General features: G+C 41.8%; 1 protein-coding gene across 2 annotated transcripts in view; it reads left to right on the plus strand.

The window, feature by feature from the left end:
* The window catches only part of DMD (dystrophin), a 3,625,631-nt gene that overhangs the window by 3,258,912 nt on the left and 348,853 nt on the right, over positions 1 to 17,866 (plus strand). The window lies entirely within an intron of this gene.

Raw genomic sequence — 17,866 nt, forward strand, 5'->3', positions numbered from 1 at the left:
AGCTATTATTGTCACTGCATATGTGCAGCAAATCTAAGCTTGAAATTGTGGAATTGATTGGTATTCTACCACCATTCTGAGATAAAAAATAATGCAGACAACATGAACATTTCTTAATTCTCAGATCTCATAACCATCTTTTTGTCCAGAACACTCGCCTCCTTTAGTCATCTTTGTGAAATGTGCTTGTTCCCAGTATTGTGCTGATCTAAGGCTGCTGATCTTTCGCTGATAAAACAATGCTATTTCACCTTGTGTGTGTTTTGTTATATTTCAGTTCTGATATGCAATTGTATTGCCTGAAGTCTAAATTTAGTCCTGTACACTGAGCAGTCATTAGTCTTGAAAATGTCAACTTGCGTAGACCATAATGATGTTAGAGGTTAGACTTGGAGATTTCTGAAGAATCCTGCTGGTCTTTCTTGAATAGGTACATTAGTCAGATGTAAAGTGTGCTTGATAGCATTTTTTGGTAAAGCAGGCTGTTTAGTTTGCTTAGCAAACAGTGTTATGGGCAATGATGTGTGAAGTGCAGATGATCATACATTCAACTTTTATCAGTGTAGAGGTGCTGGGATGGAGAAGGCAGAGGTTCCTAACCTGTTTAAAAAGGAACTCCAGCCCCCCCCCCCCAAAAAAAAAAAATTAAGTCAGCAGCTCTAAATAATGTATTATAGCTGCTGACTTTTACTATAAGGACCCTTACCCGTCCAGACCTCCAATGGATCTGCTGACTTTTACTATAAGGACTCTTACCCATCCAGACCTCCAATGGATCTGCTGATTTTACTATAAGGACCCTTACCTGTCCAGACCTCCAATGGATCTGCTGACTTTTACTATAAAGACCCTTACCTGTCCAGTCCTCCAATGGATCGCCCATGATGTCCCAATTCTCTTCACCAGATAATGAAAATGATCAACATCACCAGTCCCATTTGGTACTAGTATGACTTTAAGGCCCCTTTCACACATGCTGTCCGTTTGTCCGTTTTTCATCCATCCGTTCACGGATGAAAAACGGAAATCAATGTATCTCTATGTAAAAACGGATGACAACGGATGATCATCAGTTAACATCCGTTTTCATCTGCTTCCGTCAATGTCCGTTTTTTTTTTTTTGAATGGATGAATGCCCTATTTTTCATCCGTCAAAAAAACGGATCGGATGAAAAACGGATGACAACGGATGAAAAACGGATAAGGCCCCTTTCACACAGGCGGGCCGTTCAGATCCGCGTGTCCGTTTTTTTTGGCGGATCTGAATGGTCCCCCCATGCATCCCTATGGGGCATCGGATGGCAGCGGAGACATGTCCCCTGACTTCCAACCCGATCCGATCCGTCAAATGTGGACGGATGGAAACCCTATTTTCCATCCGTCCAGCGGATGGGATCGGATGAGAACGGACCGACGGTCCGTTCCCATCCGATTTTCCCCCATAGAGATGCATGGGGAACTGACAGCTGTGTCTTCGCACACAGCGCGGAGACACAGCTGTCGTCCTGCTGCTCAGCGGGGGATCAGCGGCTCGATCCCCCGCTGAAAAAAACGGAATCCGTCCGACGGACGGATAGTGTGAAAGGGGCCTAACGACTGACGAAAAAAATGGATGAAAAACGGATGGAAAACTGATTCATTTTGATGTGACTGAACTGATGAATTGAAGGGGCAGTATGTGTGAAAGGGGCCTTAAAGTTGCCAATATTGCAGTATTGCTTTACTTATGGATAGCTTGGAGCAAAGCAGCTTAAATACAATTTTATAAGGGTTTTATCACATATGCTCAACCCATCTTGCACCAATTTGATTTTTCTACTCTGTTTCAGAAACAATAATGCAGAGAATCCTTTTTCATTTTCTTTTTCAGACATTCAGTCCCACACTACCATTGTTTGGTTCCCATATCTCCAAAGGGGTATGGGCATCGCCTGATCAGGAACCCCAGGAATATTGGTTAATGTGTGTTCTTGTTCTTAGGCTCTATTCACACCTGAATGTGTTAAAGCGACACCTGCAGCGTTGCGTTTTTGGGACGACACAATTTATTTGAATGAGCCTCCCTCTGCTCCAGAAACGCTCCAAAAAAGCTCATGTATCAAATTTTGGCACCGAGCCAGGTGCATTTGGCGTTGTGTTTTGTCTTACTACAGTAACAGCAAAATCGTCACATTTGGGGGTGTTAAGTAATAATGGAATCGCAAACCTGTCCCATGTTTTGCTGACATTCTGGAATTGCGTGATTTGGCCCACGATTCTAAAATGCTCCGGTGTGAATGGAGCCTTATTGTCTTATCAAAAAATATAAACTTAGGATAGAAATATGAGTTGGCGTTACTTAACTTATTTTAGAGCTGTCATCTTTGTCCTTCTCTCACTACTAAGTCAGTCACTGACTTAAAAACAATCATTGGAATATCAGCTATAGGAATTCCTAATATGTTTGTGTGAGATCAGTGATTTACAATGCTCAAGGATGAAACCAGGGTTAGGATTTCAGCCCCGGAGCATGCATTATCAAAAACAGGTCAGCGATGGTGGATGCCTTTTTTTTTTCTGTCCTGACAAATTCCCTTTAAATATGTCCGGCATACTGTGGCAGAATTAACTTGCCATTTTACATGGACTGTATATTTTGCACCTGGCTTTAAATCTAATGATACGTGGTTGCAGAAAGGACAATATCACATGTTTACCTTGATTATTCGGTTACTAATATCTTCACTTTAGAATATTGTGTTGGCAGACCCGTTCCTGCAGTATAGTATGTTTGTTTTCTGGAAGACTTGATCTTGGTGTCAGTTTTGGATGTATGTATATCTGACAGTTGAATGGGGTACTGCTTAAAGCTGATCTCTGGGGGGGGGGGGGATAAAAACACTTGAATAATAATAAAAACCTTAAAGCGGGACTCTCCAAATGCGCCCCCCATACTGCAAGGGTTAACTTTATTTATTCCTAGGGTACCAGTAAAAAAATACTTTTCACTAATGGTGTTCCCCCCCCCCCCCCCCCCCCAGCTTCTTCTCTTAGGCCTCTTTCACACATACAGTCCGTTTGTCTGTTTTTCATCCATCTGTTGACGGATGAAAAACGGACATCAATGCATCTCTATGTAAAAACAGATGATCATCCGCTTCCGTCAATGTCCCATTTTTTTGGAACGGATGAATGCCCTATTTTTCATCCGTCAAAAGATTGGATCGGACGAACAACGGATGTAAACGGATGAAAAACAGATACATTTTGACGTAACTGAACGGACCGTACGTGTGAAAGGGGCCTTAGGTGCTGTGGCAGTTGCAGGCATCCTGATGTCATTAGGTATACAATGCATAGCCTATATAGCCCTTGCATTGTAGGTGAGGATACCAAGGGGCTGGCCACAACCTGGTCTGTCATATAGAGGGGAGTGCAGGATGCTTAGGGGGAACAAGGAATTGGGTAAGTAAAAGTTCTTTTGATACTGGTACACTAGGCATAAATAAAACTGTCTTCCCCTATGTTTTAGCTTTAAACACAGTGGGGTAGATTTAGAAAATCTTGTGCAGGTGTGCATGGTAGCCAATCAGCTTCTAACCTCAGCTTGTTTAATTAAGGTTTGGCAATGGAAGCTGATTGATTCCTATGCAGAAGTGAGCCTGGTTTTTGCACTCTCCAGCTTTAGTAAACCCCAGTGTCTGTTATTTGTAAATCAATGTGCATAGAGGTTGGTTCTGTGATAGGAGATTTAATCGCTGTATGTTTATATGTGTACAACCAGTCATGAAAAGTATTGCAGAGTGACAACACCCAAGTTATGGCTTTTTCAGAAATACTGATTTTATATGCCCACGTGGTCATATATGGTGTCTTTGTAATTTTGGTATTTGTCTTATTTTATTTTAGCACCTACTGAGCTAAAGTATTAAAATGCTTTTCATAGCTTCTTATGATTTAGCTTAATTGAAATTTTAGATAGACTATAGGCACTCATGATTAGTTTTTATTTTTTTTTCTACTTAAGCCCCGGAAGATTTTACCCCCTTCCTGACCAGGGGGTATTTTGCGATTCGGCACTGCGTGACTTTAACGGACAATTGCGCGGTCGTGCGACGCTGTACCTAAACGAATTTGATGTCCTTTTTTTTTTTCCCACAAACAGAGTTTTCTTTTGGTGGTATTTGATCACCAGTGCGATATTTTTTTATTTTTTTTTGATCATGCGCTATAAACAAAAAAAGAGCGTCAATTTTGCAAAAATAACAATATTTTTCACATTTTTTTTATATGAAATTCCCCCCCAAAAAAATGTAAAAATCAAAATTTTTTAACATTTTCGGCCAATTTGTTTTATGCTATATATGTTTGGTAAAAAAAATTGCAAAAAGCGTATTTTGAGTTATTGCGTTTACTAACAAAGCGAAAGATTTTTTTTTTTTTAACGCTTAATGGCGGCGATCTGCGTTTTATTTTTTTTTTTTGCGGTACTACGACATTGCGGTGGACAGATCGGACCCTTGACTGACATTTTTGACACTTTTGGGGTTACCAATGACATTTCTACAGTAATCAGTGCTATACATATGCACTGTTACTGTACAATTACACTGGCAGTGAAGGGGTTAACTTTATTTGAGAGGGAGGGGCTGTGTGTGTCCCTAGGGGCGTGATTCTAACTGTGATTGGCTGTGGCTTGAGGTGTAGGAACAATGATCAACGGAACCATATGATCATTGTTTCTACACAGGGTAGAATGACAGGTGGCTTGTTTATACTAGCCGCCTGCCTTTCTCCCTCTCCCCCGATGATCGCCGAGTGACCGAGTGGTTAAAAGAACATGCAGTAATTGAGTCCTCTGTGCATAGAGCCTAGACTAATGACTGTATATATGTTGATGGGGACAACACATTCCAGTAGCTGTCTTGTATACTCCTGGATGTTATGAAGTACATTGGAATTTGTTATCTTTGTAGTACCTAATGCAATAACATTCATGGTTCCTGCACAGTAACACCTCTTTTCAAATCCAGATACTGGAAGTTGTACTAATGACTAATGCTGGGCACACACAGGAGTTTTTTTTTTTTTTTTTCGCTCAATGCAGTGAGCTGAACGGGGAAAAAAAAAAGTCTTACGGATCGACATACTAACACATTCAAAGTTAGTGTGGTGATTTTTTCCTGCTGAACTATTAGATTCTAACAGGAGGACTGCCCCCTTACAAGACAGTAGACAAGGACTGCCCCCTTACAAGACAAAACAGTGATCAGCGCTCACTGCCATTGGCTGTGAGCGCTGCTCAGATGCTAGTTTTCCAGCATTCTCATTTGACAGAAGCCAGTCAAGGGGCTGTACACCCAGGCCGAAAGTCAGCTGGTTCCTGCCAAACTAACTGTTTTCTGATTTATTTATTTCCCCGTGTGTACCCAGCTCAAAGGGTAAGTTCACCTTGTAATAGGCATTCTAATTGGTCAGCCCTGTCACATGGGCGGCACTGACCAATCAGAACCCGCCTAGCCCATCCTGTCAGCACTGTAGAAGAGAAGGTAAAGCCACAGAGATTTCAAATACCTCAAACTGGTAAAGTGGCGACCTGTTGTCTCACAGCGGGTGGTCGTGGGGATGAATAAGGGGGTCCAGTGTAAACGTCGCCTAACAGATTTTCTGTAATGGTGAACTTACACTTTAAATGTGTACATAACCGCCTGACTATAGTTATAGGAGGTACAAGTAATATTATTCATACTTGGCTCTCTTGCTTGCCTTGCTCTGTGATTTTATTAGGTCACTGGACGTGTTACACTCTGATTGTAACATCTCGTTTAGGGGGCATTCATTCCAGATGCTTTGGGCTGTGATTAACTTGTGTACAACCAGCTAGCCCATATATAGATTGAAATTTGGCTGGTTCCTGCTGAACTGGACAAATCTCGATACATATTTGACCGGTTTTAGTCTATACAGAACTCCCTACAGAGTTGCTTTTCGGCCTATATGAGTTTGCACAGTGTTTGCTTCATAAGAATGTAATGTTTGGTCTAGTTTAAGGAAGACCAAGCGATGTAGTCCTGGGGCAACAATTTTTGTTTTTAGTTCCAGTAGTTGTTTCCAAAGGACACTTTTCAGTTACTTTGAGCCAAATCAAATATATATATATATATATATATATATATATATATATATATATATATATATATATATATATATATATATATATATATATATATATACACAAGCATAGGCCTCATGGACATCATTTTGCCCTGTGCAGAGTAAACCTAGTTAGTGTTTGTGGGCACCTATGAGGCACAGGTGCACTGCAGTTTACAGCCCACTGCCAGCAACCTGTCAAAAGCAATTACAGGATGAAATACATGATGATAGACTTTCTGCATTTGGGGTATACTTTCCTTTTATGTATACATGCTGCCCTTGATAATGAATACTGTTTGGAAAAGTGTACAACCACTGTGTAGTTCAGCCTGTCATTGAGTTGCACAGGCTGCTTACAGTGGGCTGTATGCTGCACACGTGCCTCCTGGTCACCCAGAAACACCCAGTTTTTAGGCTGTACATGCCAAACTGCTTGTGTCCATTGGGCCATATACTGTAACAGAGCCAAGATTGCTTTTTTTATTGAAGTGGAGCTCAACACATAAGGGAAGCTCTGCTTATCTGCTGCCTCCTTTACACCCCCCTTCCCTCTGCTGATACTTTTGCACCTTTTTGGGGGGGGGGGGGACGGACAGGTACCCGCTCCCACTTCTGGCTGGGTTCACCGTAGCAAACTCAGCCAGAATTTTGGCTTTCCTCCTCCTTCCCCCCGCAGCTGGCCCAATTAGAGAGCGCATTGCGCATGTGCATTAGAGAACTTGCTGTGAAGCCGCACGGCTTCACTGCCGGTTTCCCTTAGTGGAGATTGTGGCGGCAGCACCTGATAGCCGATTGCAAAATCGGCTTGAGTGAAGACACTGCTGTATTCTTGGACAGGGAAGTGCTAATTAAAAGTCAGCTACAGTAATTGTAGCTGCTGTCTTTACATTTTTATTTTCTTTTTGCAGGAGCCTGGAGCTCCTCTTTAAAGGAGATGTACAGCCAAAGCTCGTTTGGATGTACATCTTCTTCTATGGATCACAGGAGTGCAGTTTGTTCTTGTCACAGATGTCGGTCCAGTCATTGTGTCATCACCACCACGGAGTCGGGATCCGCCAGGTGCCTGGAGCTGCTGAGAGACTGAGTTGGCAGCTCCCTACCCCTCCACAGCCCAGCGCTTCAGTGAGTGAGGAGAGGGCAGAACGGAGAGCTGCTGAATGAGTCAGCAGCTCTCTGCTTACGGCGCTGTTAGAACCGAGCGATCAACAGTGGTTGATCGCTCGGCTCTCAGTGTAGAGGCATTGAGGGACAGATGCAGCATCCACCTAGGTAAGTATAACTAGGGAAAAAAAGAGAAACCCATACTTCTCTTTTTAATGAGGAAGTTCAATGTAAAATTCAAAAGCCTGTTTATCCTAAAAAGTAGCCAGATGTTTTAGTTATCCACAAACAAAAGAAAAGGCTAAAAATAAGACACCCTTTGTATTATTTAAGGCATTTTGCTTTTCTGGTTCAATGAATTTGTCAAGTCATGAATCTAGTAGATGTCTTATTGGCTCTTACATTTGCTTTTGTGTATTTATTGGTATGGTGAAACTAGCATAAATGTAACAAATATAAACTGTGCTTTAGAGTGGATAGGGGTGACAACAAAGACTACAATTTTATTTTCCCCTGAAAATTCTGTATTTGTTGACCATGAAAAGCCCCATATATGTCTTATTGATGTGAGCTTTGATAGCTGTTTAATGTTTCATCAGAAATCTGTGCATATGGCAAGCTGGAACTCCCAGATTTAAAAGACTGCAAAATGCACACTTGATTCAACAGAACACAAGCTGCGCTTGCTGTCAGTATATACTTTTTTTTGATCCTATTGTTTGTGAATTCCATCTCCACCAATTTCACAGTCTGATTTCAACCTGCTGGTGTTTTTAAATCCCCTTTTTCTTCTCTGTCTTTGCTTGTAATGTGCCTGTGTCTGCAGGAGCACGTTGACTTGCTTATCGGGCTTCAAAATAGGATTCTAGATATTTTAATCCATTTAGGCACATCACTTTAATAAATGACTGTAAGAAAAGGAATAATCCTTTGCAGTTTGATCTCCAGATCAAACATCATTTTTTTTTCCCTGCTTCGTCCAAATCACTGTGATTGCCCCTTTTCTTTTCAAGTTCCAATTAAGGATTGTCAGTATTGCAAGGTGCTGTGGAGGATGCTGAGCAGGCATTTTATTTTATAGGGTTCATACAACAAGCCCTTCCCTGAATCCTAGACTAACCCACCTTAGAGTCCCAAAGCTAACAATTAAATGGCCTTTGAAAATGGCAGAGCGGCTTAGGAAAGGAAGTCTCACTGGAGTCTAACCTTTTCTTAAGCTGCAAGATTGTGTTTGGAATTAATGATAACTTTCCAGGCTCAAAGTGTGCAGGGAGAAGCGGCAGTACTTTTCAGAGCAGAAGTGGAATAGCTGCAGCCTTCTTGTGTCGTGCATATAAAGTACCAGGGAAAATCTGCCCTCTGTGTTATCAGTCACTAGGCTCTTACAAATTCAGTAGCAGCTAAAGAACCCTATTACCTCGCTGTGCCAGCCACCAGCCACTTCTTTTTCTGAAGAACTGTAATTGTTTCTTAATATGACATGTTTGTCAGTTTCAGCTTGGTCCACCCTGAATATTTTTTCATCAATTTAAATGCTTCACTTGCTAAATTAGCAAAGTAGGAGTTTTGCCAAGTGAAATACTTCTAGAATTTACTGCAGATGGACTACTTCTTGGCAATGGACAGCTTGATCTGCATCCGATTTGGCCACATTTAGGAATGTCTTCAACTGATGGATCTGGGGAACCATAGAAACAGCTGTCTTAGAGCTGAATTAATGCACTGGATGCAGCCTTTGGGTGATCCACATTGGTGCAAGTATTCCATTCTGTTCAAAAGATGTCCAGGGCAGGAGGGTCAGCTGCAGCCCGTGGATGTGCAGATTGTCGGCACTGTCCAAAACGACTGTTCCCTGCATATATTCGCTAAATGTACAGGATTTCCATCTGGTGGTCTTTTGTTGTATGTTTTCAATTCCCACTATATCTAGTAATACTCAAGGAAAATGTTAGTAACTAAAGTTTATAAATGTGAAACGATTTTTCCTTCTCCAGTCAATGGATTACTTTATTGCGTAGTGTCAAATTTGATGATGTGTTGTTAAATATCTCCCTTACAAGCAAGCCTAAAATTTGAAGGAATGAATAGAGAAGGATCCCTCCAAATAAACTTTTCTTTTCCATTATCCTTATGCCTCGTACACACGCATCGATTATTGGCCGGGAATTTTCGGCCAATGTCCGATCGGCCGATTTTCGGCTTGTTAGCATGATGCTTTCGACAACCGACTCCAACTTTTCAGCCGAATAAAATCTGGTGTGCAGGCTATAAAATTTTTGTTGGCCGTCAACACAACGGCCGATTTTCCGTCAGTCAGTACAGATTTCGTCAGACAAAAATCTGATGAGCAAGACTGGGCATGCTCAGAGAAGAAAAAACACACGGAAAGTAAACCAGCACATGACATCACTTCTGAAGTAGATTTTTGTTGGCCGAGAAAATTTGTGTGCAGTCTAGGCACATTCCAACCAACAAAACACCACTCTGGACAAAAATCGGACGATCGGTCGGCCGATAATCGTTGCGTGTGTACGAGGCTTTAGTCGCGAAAACCCTTTTCTTTTGTAAGGTATCTTAGCTGTTATTTTACTAATTGTGTATAGACATATATTTGTCTTCATTAATTCTTTTAGTTTTGTATTAAAACCGTAACACCTAAAAATCCTCAAGACTGATCATGATGGTAACTGAATATAATAGAATAGGGGACATTTGTCTAACCATACATACCTATGATAACATTCCACTACTATCCAACAAGCTTACAGGCCACCCATATACTCCATCTTCCATATACTCCACTTACTGACCACGCCTCTGCATTTCACAGCCTTGCTCCATCTTCTAAGTTGTTGTGAATTTGCTTGCCAGTCATTCCTCTTCTTCTACAGCTGCATCAGTTCACTTTCGACCGCCATGTATGCACATTACCACGCACAGGAGTTAAAGGGCAAAAAAAAGGGACATCATATCATTGATAAAGCTGCATTTGTGTTTTTTTTTCCCTCCGTAGCTGGCTGTAAAGTGCACAGGGTCAAAACACCAGGTGGCCAAGAGAACTTTCCGCTTGCTAGATTATGTGGGTGACTGGTGTGGTGTTTTCTTTTTTGTCTAAATCTTTTTATGCAAGTGGACATAGATAATCAATTGTGTGTATGACTACATTTATAAAACCAAGGCTAGGGTGTGTTTTAGAATTTCTACTATAACTGGGATTCCAATCAGCAGTAATCCTAAACAAGTTATCTAAACCAATTTTCAGCAAGTTGAGTACCAAAATCCAAGGTGCTCTAATATGAATGTGCCCTTTCTCCCACATCTAATTATTAAAGCTGACCATCACTTTGATGAGCCAATAGATTCGTTTGGACTGGGAAAGTTGAGTGCAGTGGGAAAGTGCAACTTTCTAAACCCAAAGTGTATATGCATACTAGAATTTTCTGGGTGTCCCAAAGCCTAAAGCACTCCAATATGAAAATCTATTCTATGCTAAAGTTGTAATTTTGCATAATAAAAAGATTTGGGTTTTGGGACACTTGAGCAGCACACAAAGATCCTGCTTTCTGTGGTCCTGGTGCTAGTTGGGCTAGGTAACCAAGATGATGGGCTTGCTTTAAATGCTATACTGATGGTCCCCGGGTTACCAACAAGATAGTCTGTAGGTTTGTTCTTAAATTGAATTTATTTTAGTTCAGAACAGGTACATTTTTTTTTAAGTGTAGCTCCAATCCAACCAAAGTTTTTTTTTGGAAAGAAATGGGATGGGTTAACACCCCTATAACATTTGTTTGTTGCCTGTGCCCCTGTTCAGAAGATTTCACCTCACTTTCTGTCCCTGTGACAATTGGATTTTGAGCATTTTGGGATTTTGTGGAAACACCTTTTTCAGCACTCTTACAGGAGTGAATTTCCCTTCCTAGAGGTAGATTTCCTCTCACTTCCTGTTGTCTCCCTTTTGTAAGTAGGAGTTGTTTGTAACTCAGGGACCACCTGTAAGTGCCGGTTCACACTACCGCGGCACGACTTTGGGGGCGACCTGTGAAGTCGTGTGCACCGCGACTTCGGTGCTACTTGCACGGACTTCATATAATGAATGTCAATGCAAGTCGCTCCGAAGTAGTACAGGAACTATTTTCTAAGTCCGAGCGACTTGAGTCGCTCCTATTAGAACGGTTCCCGTAGCACTGCATGGACCGCGACTTGTCAGGCTGACCAGTCGCCTGACAAGTCGCGGTAGTGTGAATGGGCACTAATAGCAATTTAGCTGTAAGTATCTAATTTGATCAGATTGGTCTCAGCGTGGTCCCTAATGGACTTGGGTAAACACACAGTTACATATACCTGTTCCAAGCCATTAATCATGTCAATTTGTGTTTAATCTACACTTTGTTATGGTGAACAATCTTTTTGGAGTAATTTGGTAAGTTTAGCATAAATGATTTATGGAAAGTATTGTCAAAAAAAGTGTGTTCCACTGCCTTTTCGCTACATATATGGTTAGCTTAGCTGAATTTTCCTTCTTAATGCTATCATTTGGGGTGGCCTTACACGGCCGTATTGCCCTTTGCAAACTCTCTCGGTTTTTGTGCAGGTTAGCTGCGCTTTCTCGTGGACTTCTATTATGTCCCGTGGTTTTGGTGCACTTTCAGAAAGCGCACCCAAAGTACAGGACATAATTGAAGTCTATGGGAAAACGCAACTAACCTGAATGAAAACTGTGGGTTTGCTGTGCTTTGCCCAAAGCAAAGTATGACCGTGTGAAGCCTCCCTGAGATGTGCGTGGAAATTAGGTGTCAACTTTTTAATGTCAAATGCAGGTTTACACGTTCTGTTAACTGCACAGTGTACGATTTACTATAACGCCATGGCAACCAAGACAAACGGACATGTTGGGAAACCTGTTCTGTTAGTGCCCTTTTGTTGCTGCATGAACCAGAAGCTTGGATGTTATGTGAAAGTCCAGTGTGTTGTCAAATATCTGTTATCCATTTAGTAGCCTGAGCCAGGTTGAGTGACTGCATTCCTTTTCACATGGGCACCTTCAAGGCTCAGGCCTTTTAGGAGCTAAATAGCTGAGACTTGGCCATAACAATGCATCTGAAATAAACCCAGTACAAGTGTTTCCTTTTTATAATTGTGTTCAATCATTTTATTTAGGTCTTTTTCATTTTCTGAATTCTTTGTTGACAGTGCATGTAAAGATAGAAAATATTTTGGACGTTATTTGTTCCCACATCTATATATCATCCAAATATGTAATTATTTTGTCGCTGTAAGTCAGAGAGCCGTACAATAGTTTTGTTGGTGTTTTTCTCTCTGCAACTGAAATGCATTATTAAAATTTTAGTCCTTTTACCTTTTTAGTAGGTGTTTTTCTTGCAGTCTATGGTTTGCCGAGACCATTTTACCTTTCTACTGCACCATACATTAATCTTTTCTCTGTATTTGTAGATGGTAGTGTCTAGTGGTGCACCGAAATTTCGGCAACCAAAAATGGGCTTATTCCATTTCGGCCGAAAATGGGTTAAAAATGCCGATACTAAAGATGGCCGCCGCGGGCGCAGGTTTCAAAAGACCCGCCTCTGGCCGGCGGCCCGCCTCCCGGTGATGTCGCTACTACTACGATGTGCATGAATGAACTAACACACCGGGCGGGCGGGCGAGCGGCCGCTAATAGCTATAACTATGTGAGTGCTTCACTTCCCTGTCAGAGGAGATACCCGCCTGATAGGGAAGTGAAGCGCTCACATAGTTACAGCTATTAGCGGCTGCTCGCCCGCCTGCCCGGTGAGTTAGTTCATTCATGCACATCGTAGTAGTAGTGACATCACCGGGAGGCGGGCCGCCGGCCAGAGGCGGGTCTTTTGAAATGGAGGACACAGTAAGGAGATTGCATCATTGGGATGGGGAGGCTGAGGCAGGGGTGGAGGGTGCTGAGGCGAGGTTACCAATGATATTAGTATTGTGCAGCGTGAGGGGGTTAATGTATTGCCACTGCTGGTCACTGATGCATTAGTGACCGACCAGTGGCAGTTAATTAACCCCTTAGTGCTGCATTAGTGCAACCAGTATCAGTGCAACTAGTGTTAATTAACACTGATACTGGTTGCACTAATGCAGCACAAAGGGGTTAATTAACTGCCACTGGTCGGTCACTAATGCATCAGTGACCAGCAGTGGCAATACATTAACCCCCTCATGCTGCATAATACTAATACCATTAGTAATTAAATTAACCACTTTCCAACTTGTCATAGTACATATACTGTGACAGAGTGGCAGCGGCAGGTGTACGTCGCTGCCTGTTTTTAGTGTATGCCCCTGTTCTATCTATTTTAAAATAATTTGGGGGGAAAGTCATTTTTGGTTTTCGGCCAAGGGCATCCTGCATTTTCGGTTCCGGCCCAGAATTTTCATTTCGGTGCATCCCTAGTAGTGTCTTTAGGTGAAGGCTAGAATTTGCTTTGTAATACATTGATTCTATTATGCACAGTATTTGTACTGTTAAAAAGGGCGCAACTCCATGTGAGAGAATTGTTTCTGCGCATAAGATTTTAACCTATTAACATTTGCCTAAATCTGAATTGTAAATGATAATAAAAAGATAGTTAAAATTTAACAAAAGGCAGCCTTTTTTTTTTTTTTTTTTCTAGAGTAGTCTAAACAAGTAGTTGCTGTCTGCGCCCCTGTGCAGCATGTTTCCCCTTTTTTATTTGTGGTAAACCTTATGTTTACATTTTATCATTGAAAGTGAATCTCACAAATTTTGAATTGTTCCAAGAACAGACTAGAGGGGAAATCTTCCCATGGGGACACTAGTTCTGATGGTTGTCGCCAGAACCATTGGAAGGTTTACCCTCTATAAATGTTACACAAAATGTGGCATTTTCTTATATTTTCACTTTATATGATAATGATAAATAGGACAAATAGAGAAGATGAATCTCCCTAATGGGGACACAAACCACTAAAAAAACCTGATGGGTATTCTTATCCTGTCTGCCAAAAAATGGTGGATCAGATGACCGTCTGATGGCAACAGACAGGCGATCCTTTTCCATCTAACAGCCCCATAGAGAACAGTAGGGCTGTGCCCATGTCCGCTCTGCATAGTGGAGCAGACACAGGCCTGCTCAGCTGGGTTATCCCCTTGCTAAGCAGGCGCATGCAGACTATGGAGACCACCTGTGTGAAACCAGCTTTAGGTATACTTTAGGACTTTGATATTTTTTCTTTTTTTTTTTTTTTTTGTGCAGGACTGGTTTTCAGCAATAGGTGGGACCAAACGCAAGCATGGAACTTGGGCCCAAACTCCTTGCTTGAGTGTGAGTTATCTAGACAAGAGAAAGGCCTAGCTGCAGGTCTTCTCTCCCCTCTCTCTGCTCTTACAGGGTTTGCTAAGAACAGCGGGAGCCATTGGCTCCTGCTGCTGTCAATCAAACCCTGTGAGGAGGGGGATGTGGCTGAACTGCACTGTGTGTGTGTGTGTGTGTGTGTCTATTGATGTACACAGGCTGGCTCAGAAGCTTGTGCTCCCATAGCAAGTGGTTAAATAAAGCTGATATCAGTTATGCATGGTTGCTGTTGAGTTGAATCACATGCTATCTTCTCCCATCCAGGGGACTTCACTGGTGGGTTATCCCCACCAGAATTCTCAGTTCTGCCCAACTGGCATTGTCATTAGAAAGGCAAATGTAGTGTCAAGCTTTCCCGGTGGATTCTCAGCAGTGTATAGTCGAATAAACAAATAATTATTGAGTCTTAGCCCCGGTTCACACTAGGGCGACCTCTGAGGCGACCTGGTCGCCTCACAGGTCGCCGCAGGTCGCCTCCCATAGGGAAGCTACGGACCCGTTCTAATAGGAGCGACACAAGTCGCTCCGACCTAGAAAAAGGGTCCGGAGCTTCTTTGGGGCGACCAGGAGGCGACCGCCATAGACTTCAATGTTATGAAGTCTGTGGCGGCCGCTCCGAGGTCGCGGCGCGCTGCTCGCACCGTGATCTCGGAGGTCGCCCCTGAAAGTAGCGTCGCGCCAGTGTGAACCCGGCGCTAACTGCTGAGAGTGACACTTTATGGGATTGTGTGAGAGGTTAATCACAAACTATTTCTGGGAAGTCTTGCTATTGAGGTTTCTTTGAAATAGAAGAATTCAACTAGTGATTTAGCCTACCAGTGCCTTCCCTGAAACTGAGATGTTTTTCTCTAATCAGAAATGCCATATTGTGCCCAGGGTCTATTGCAATAAAATATTGTTCTGCTATTACAACAATTTTATAACCTTATTAGATATACTTGTCCGAACAGTTAAACAATCGATTTTGTATCACTGATTTTGTATTTACTTGTATTTTTTTATTTTTTTTTATAGAGCGGGCAAGGGTTAGAACCTTTAAGATTTTTTTTTTTTTTTTTTTGCTATCTGTGTCTCTATTATGGCTATTTCTCTACAACAGGGACATAGATAAATATAAAAACACCCTTTTTTGCGGGAAAGGGTTTATCAATGTCCATGCTCTTCATTTTCGGTTATTACTGAAAATATAGTTGATTGTGTGGACATAATGGACATAACAGGGACAGGAATAGAGAGAGAGTCTCCCCAGTGGGGTTACAGACCAAAATAAAACCTGACAAATTTTGTCCTCCATCTGAAACTAAAACATGTTCGCCGCAGCGGTGGGCAATAAGAGCTCCAACCTAAAAACGGTGTATGTGTTGGGGACATTTCTGGGAAAAACATACTGTACAAACTGTCTTTATGATATAAAGTTAAGCTAAAGTTTTGAGGTATTTAAGAATTATCCCTTAAATAAGTTGTTAGGAGCTATAACAGTGCATTTCGTATGGCTTGTTTTTTGTGCTTATCCTCTCAGGGCTTTATTTTTCAAAGGTAATAACTGTTTTAAAGCTTTACCAAAACACAGCCTGACCCACAGTGATAAATTTCTACACTTAGGGCCAAGAAAAAACATATCAATGTAATTGGCTCTTACAGAGAGGAAAATAAACTATGAAGTTTTAATAAAACTTCAGTCCTGGCTCCTGTGGAAAATGTTTTACCTAGTGGTGTCATTCAATTCATTCTTATCCTGTAATTTTTTTTCTTCTATAGCAGCAGTTACCTTTTTAGATCCATTATAGGGTGAATAAATATTTCTGCGTCAAGTTTGTGGTCAAACAATGCCAGTTCGTATTCTCGGAAAGATCTGCCAAACAGATTTAGGCTCAGACCAGTTGCTTTTTACCTGAAACAGAACTAAGTGGGCGGAAAGAGGCGTGCTTGGGAATATTTGCCATAATGTGTATGTTTTGCACATTATGACAGTTACCCTTCATTTTGCCTCCTACAAGGATGATAGGTTTGTTCCTGCCTCTGCCATCTTCTCTGCTGGTTTTTGTTTTTCCCATTTTTTTTTTGGCCAGCCATTGATGATGCAAACATACTGGAGGTACGTTATCCCAGCAACCGATTTTCTCTTACAGGGGAGGTGTATATATATGGCGCTTTTCGACTGCATGGAACCGTACCAGTTCGGCACGCTTTTGTGCTTTTCCACTGCGGTACCGCATGGTATAGGGTCGGAACGGTTCGGTACGGTACGGTATAGGTTTGCTTTTCCACTGCATGGAACCGAACGGTACGGTACGGCTCTGAAAAAACAGTACCTACTCGATTGTGGTTCCAACAGGTACCAAACTGGTACCATATCCCACAATCCTTTGCATGCAGTCACTACTAGCCACTGATTGGTCAGAGAATCACACCCACCCCATTGTTATCCCACCCACTTAACTTTAGTACTACTTTAGTGGAAAAGCAAACCTATACCGTACCGTACCGAACCGTTCCGACACTATACCATGCGGTACCGCAGTGGAAAAGCAAACCGGGCCAAGCAGGGCCGAGTAGAGCCGAGCTGGTACTAGCCGGTACTTGCAGTGGAAAAGTGCCATTAGAGTACATGGGGAGTTACTGTGGGAGGTTTTTGCACCTGAGGATGTAAGCGCTGGAGGAGGCTGCTGCGCAAACTGTTGGCGCTATATAAATCCTGTATAATAATAATTTAATGGAAAGAATGAAGGTAAGTAAACCAATTGGGGGGGGGGGGTAGGTGGTTGGAATAAGTTAGATGCCTAGTACACACAATCAGAAAATGTGATAAACTACCGCTTTCAAAATGATCATACGATTATCTGATCTTTAGTATACAGCTTTCGAGAGCCGATAATGACAGTTCATATATAATTATCCGAAGGGACAAACCTGAACATTTTTCTCATATGATAACCAGAAGGAATGAGTTACTTTTTTTAAATCAGAACAGTAATCTTCCAAAAAAAAAAATTATCAGAAGACCAATACTACGCATGCTCGGAAACTAAAGAAAACATTACAATAAAACCCATTACTTTTCCAAAGTTTTATTCTGTCATACAAGGATTTTTGTAACTTCAGTAACCTCTTAGTTTTCCATATGAGACTAGCATGCAAAAAAAAAAACCCAGGTGATGATTTGTCTGATTATTCTCATTATAATTACGAGGCTTAAGGATGGGAGGGATAACAAACTTTTCTATAAAGCATGACTTGTCCTTTTTTAGATGCAATACATAATCTGCGCATGGACC

The sequence above is a fragment of the Pelophylax lessonae genome (assembly GCF_965119305.1).
Source record: "Pelophylax lessonae genome assembly, chromosome: 2".
NCBI classification, from domain to species: Eukaryota; Metazoa; Chordata; class Amphibia; order Anura; family Ranidae; genus Pelophylax; species Pelophylax lessonae.